The 5,273-nt window shown below is 40.2% G+C and overlaps 1 non-coding gene across 1 annotated transcript; it reads left to right on the forward strand.

Moving 5' to 3' along the window:
• Positions 1 to 3,749: 3,749 nt before the first annotated feature.
• On the forward strand, positions 3,750 to 3,856 carry LOC141654549 (small nucleolar RNA R71). The gene has a single exon (XR_012548106.1). It is a non-coding gene; the product is annotated as a small nucleolar RNA R71 (small nucleolar RNA).
• The last annotated feature ends 1,417 nt before the right edge of the window (positions 3,857 to 5,273 follow it).

Here is a 5,273-nt window from a genome sequence, read left to right on the forward strand (position 1 = left end):
GAGCGGGATTATATTTTGTTACGGGTTTCTTCACATAGGTCGAGTCATTGCTAAGGCCAAAAACTTTACCAAACTCGCCAAAAGACATTTTCCTATCAACATTCTCAAGGCGGAATCCAATGTTTGTTCGAGTCTCCACCTTCGTAACTTTCAATGAGCTTAAAAACTCCAAGGTGAGGGATGAGTAGGTCAACTCTTGCATATTAAACAAAGTAAGCAATCCCATGGACTCGAAGAAATTCTTGGTTTGTTCAAAGATACCCAATTTGGTCAAGGTCTCTTGGCATATAAACTTGGTGGGTAAAATAGATTTCTTAGCAAGGGATACAAATTTCTTCCTATGAGCATCGGATGTGAAAATTACCTCCGGATAATCATGTAGTTGCTCAACAACCGGAGTAGAAGTAGTAGTTTCCACCATAGGAGAAGTAGTCTCTTGAATTTCCATCCTTTCACTTTGAACCACCAAAGCCAAAGCTTTGGAAGCTTGAAGAGCTTGTTGCCTTTTTGAGAGATTCTTCTTTGGAAGTGCCTTAATTCCACCTTTTGTCCTAGCCATCTTCTCCTTGTATGTAGTAACACCAAAAGATTTGCTTGAATTCCTCAAGTTTCAATAAGACCCAAATCGATTTAGGAAATTCGAATTTTGCCTTTGTACCCTAGAAAATCGATTCAAACTTTGAGGATTTTGGTGTTTTAATTGCTTGTTGTTGACAAAGGAGTGATTTATTTGAGTTTTGAGGGAGTTTGGAATTAATTTGGGTGAATTTGGTTGAGAAAAATTATTTTTATGGATGGAGGGATTGAGGGTTTTGGGGATGTGTTTATGTTTTGGATGAGTAAAATGAAATGGGAAAGGGGAGTTTTAATCCCGCTATTTTTGAATTCAGCAGGGGAGATGAGCGTCTTTGGGTCGGGACGCTCGGATTCTCTGTCAGCTTATTTCAGAAAAGAGAGCTCGTGCTGAGACAAGCGTCTTTCTGAAGGGAGACGAGCGGATTCTTCTGAGGACGCTCGGATTCTTTGTCAGGGAGAAATCCCAAATTTTAATAGGAGCAGGACGAGCGGATCCTCAGTGAGACGAGCGTCTTGGCTGAGACGAGGGAATTCTATATAGAGACGCTCGGATCTTTAGTCAGACAAAAATTTACCTTTCCAGCTCTCTCAGGACGAGCGTCTTCTTCACAGGACGCTCGGATTTTCTTTCAGGACGAGTGGATTACTGTCGGGCCGCTCGGATTGTCCCTGTACCTCACGGATTCAGTTCCACCCGTGGGTATTTCATAACCCGAGTCATTTACTCTTCATTCCTTTGGTCTTCATTGTGGGGGCACTACGAAGGCTTGGATAGCCTAGGCAATTGTTATCCCCACACTATGTCAAAACACTACACATCAATAAGCATATAAGTCCCTCCCTCACTTTTTCTCAAAGTAAAAATCTTGATCAAAGCATAAAAATACAAATCCAAAATTGACAAAAAATGCAGTACAATAAGTAAAATGCAAGTTAAGGGGTTAGAATATTTACAAATGCTGGTTTAGGGAGGACTCCACCAAACTCTCATCCATGTATGAGATGTCAAGGGGGCATAACCAAGGTGTTGTTGATGTTGCTCAACACCTTGAAGAAGTAATCGAAGGCTTGTTCATTGTCATTATAAAAATCTTCAATAGACTTTTGCACATTGTGTTCTTCATTGTGGTGACTTGAGTGGAAATGGTCACCAAAGCCCTGGTCGTGGGTCATAACATTACCAATATAAGGATTGAATAACCCTTCAAACTCATCATCCCAAAGACCGCATACTTCATCTACTTGTCCCCCAATAGTATCATGAGTTGATGAGAACAACTCCTCTTTCTTCTTGTCATTATGGCCAATGAGGCCTTCTTCTTCTCTTGTCATGAGTGGTGGTGAGCTATTCAAGCTCTCATTCTTGTCGAAACATTCTTGCTCTTTGGATGGAGCAACTTGGAGATTACCCATTTTCTTCTCCCATATGGGTGGTGATTCTTTACCCATAGCTTGGTCTTTGCATTGAGATGCCAACTTCCTCCCATCACTTTCTCGGCTATAATGATCAATCATGAAACATGGCTCGTGTAGTCGGGGACCTCTCATTGTCTTGTCAAGATTAAAAGTGATTGTTTCATCTCCCACTTCAAATGTGAGTTCTCCATGTTTCACGTCAATCACCGCTCCCGCGGTGTGTAATAAAGGTCTTCCTAAAATGATAGGAATGTTGGAGTCTTCCTCCATGTCAACAATAACAAAGTCCACCAGGATGAAGAACTTGCCAATTCTTACCGGCACATCCTCCCATACCCCTAAAGGTGTCTTCGTTGATCGATCCGCCATGTGGAGTGTGATATTAGTGCACTTGAGCTCTCCCATTCCTAGCCTCTTGCACACCGAATATGGCATGACACTCACACTTTCCCCAAGGTCACATAGAGCTTTGTGATTGTAGTATCGCCAATGGTGCATGGAATAGAGAAACTTCCCGGATCCTTTAAGTTTGGAGGTGAACTTCCTTGTAGGATGGCACTACTCACCTTAGTGAAAGCAATAGTCTCAAGCTTCCAGATGGATTTCTTCTTTGTAAGAATATCTTTCATGTATTTCGCATAGGCCGGAACGTGATTGATCAATTCCGTAAATGGAATTGAGACTTCCAAGTTTTTCACAATCTCCATAAACTTCCCAAGTTGTTCATCAAACTTAGGCTTAGCTTGACGACTTGGAATGGAAGTCGAATCACAATAGGCTCTTTCTCCTTAGCCTTCTCTTCATTCTCCTTTGAAACTTCTTGAATGGTGGTGGGTTCTTCTTCTTTCTTAGAGTCTTCAACTCTTTCTTTGTCACTAGCATTCACAACATCTTCATCAACAGGCCTCTTCGACCCTTCATACCTTGTACCACTCCTCAAATGGATGGCACTCACCGGCTCATGTCTTGGGGGATTACCTTGAGGTGGTAATTTACCCCTTTTGTCTTTGTGAGCTAGTATGTTGTTGATGGTGATGTCTTTTGCTTGACTATCCTTTTGCATTTGAGTGAAAAATTCTTGTTGGTTCTTTTGCATTTGGAGGACCGCTTTTTGAACATCAAAACCTTGGTCATTTGTTTGATTGTATGAAGGTTGGTTTTGATAACTTTGGTTTTGATTGTAAAAGAGTCTTTGAGCTTGGTTTCTCATTGGAGGTGGGGTGTATGTTGTTTGAGGGTTTTGAACATTTTGACTTTTGTATGAGAGGTTGGGGTGGAATTTGGTGTTTTCATTGTAATAGTTGGAATAAGGGGTACCACTCTTGTATGCTTGGAAAGCATTCACTTGTTCACTTATTCCCCTACATTCACTTTGGTCATGTCCCAAAGTTCCACAACTCTCACATACTCCACTTGGAATTTATGATGATGCTACCATAGCATTAACATGTTGCTTAGGTGATTTGGAGGCCTCTTCAAGTTTAGTCATAGCCTTCTCAAACTTCAAATTAATGGTGTCAATGTGAGCACTAAGTTGAGCACCCAATTGAGTAATAGAGTCCACCTCATTCTTTCCTCCTCTAGTAGCCTTCCGAGGTCTACTATATTGTGAGTTATGGACCTCCATTTCTTCAATCTTGTTCCATGTTTGATTGTCATCAACTTCGGTAAACATACCATTTGACCCCATATTGAGAATGTTTCGGGAGTCTTCATATAGACCTTTCCAGAATTGTTGTACAAGGAACCACTCGCTAAGTTCATGGTGTGGACAAGATCGACAAGTATCCTTGAATATCTCCCATGCTTCATACAAATATTCCTCGTCCCTTTGTTTGAACCCGGTGATTTGGGCTCTCAACATGTTAGTCTTCTCCGGAGGATAGAATTTCTTGTAGAAAGCAAGTGCCAATTTCTTCCAAGAGTCAATACCAAGAGTAGCCTTATCTAGGCTTTTCAACCATTGTTTCGCGGAACTAATCAAAGAAAAAGGAAATAAGACTCATCGAATTTGGTCTTCAGTAACTCCGGTTTGAGAAATCGCATCACAATAGTCACAAAAAGTCTCCATATGAGAATGAGGGTCTTCACTAGGCATCCCCCCAAATTGACTTCTCTCAACCAATTGTATAAATGCGGATTTTGCAATGAAATTACCGGTTAAATGTTGTGGGTAGGAGTACCATTTGGTAGGTTCTCCTCGGTTGGTACGGAATGTGATGAAAATTTAGGCATTGTGGGTTGATTTTGTGGTTGGTTTTGTGTTGGGTTATCTTCTCCTTCTCTTGCAAAAGGGTTGATGAACGCAATATTATTTGGTTGAATGTCCTCAATCTCACCAATACCTCTCAAACTATTTCTAGCAAGTCTTCTATTGTTGGTCAAAGTTCTTTCAATTTCAAGATCAATGGGTAACAAGTTACCTTGTGATCTCCTAGACATGCAAAATATCAAACAACTCGAAAACAATTAGAACGAACCTTGAGGAGTTTATCTTCCCCAAGGTAAAGAAAGACACAACTAAAAACAATTAATGAAAATCAAATCAAGTTAACACCGACCCCGGCAACGGCGCCATTTTTGGTTCGTCGGTTTTGTTACTCGTCGTCAAAAGTTACCTTGACCAAAACAATATTTATAACTTCACAAACTACTCTACTCTTAGTAAAGAGGTAAGTAAAGGTCGGATCAAATGGTTGTGTCTAAGGGTGTCACAATTTGGGTTGAGAAAGGAGATCAACTAACCAACAATGTAAGTAATGAAAAAAAGCAAGATGATTAAAATGAGATATAAACAATTGATTAAAAGAACTAGGGTGTCATGGGTTCATAGGGGATTCATGGGATTTGATCATACGAACATGTTCTCTACTAGATGCAAGCACTTATTGTTGTGATGGGATCGAGTTGGTGTATATCTTACAATCCCTAAGAAGGTTTGGGTTCCGGAGCCGAATCGATTAGATTGTACAACACCTACAAGTCGACTTAATCCTTCCTATCAAACTATATGCATGGTCTAATGAGACTCGAGTTGGTTTATATCTTACAAGTCTCATTGAAAAGGTAAGTGATGGGTAAAAAAATGCAAGGATTCATAGGCTCGCATTTCATCAAACATAACATGTGCATAAGTTGGAATCACAACAAGCAAGCAAATTAATTATGAAAACATATTAGATTAAGCATGAATCAATCCTCATGTTGGTTTCCCCTAATTCCCCATTAACCTTAGTTAAGGAAACTACTCACTCATTATCAAGTTTAACATGCTAACAAGG

Source organism: Silene latifolia, chromosome 4 (genome assembly GCF_048544455.1).
Source record: "Silene latifolia isolate original U9 population chromosome 4, ASM4854445v1, whole genome shotgun sequence".
In the NCBI taxonomy this organism is placed as follows: Eukaryota; Viridiplantae; Streptophyta; class Magnoliopsida; order Caryophyllales; family Caryophyllaceae; genus Silene; species Silene latifolia.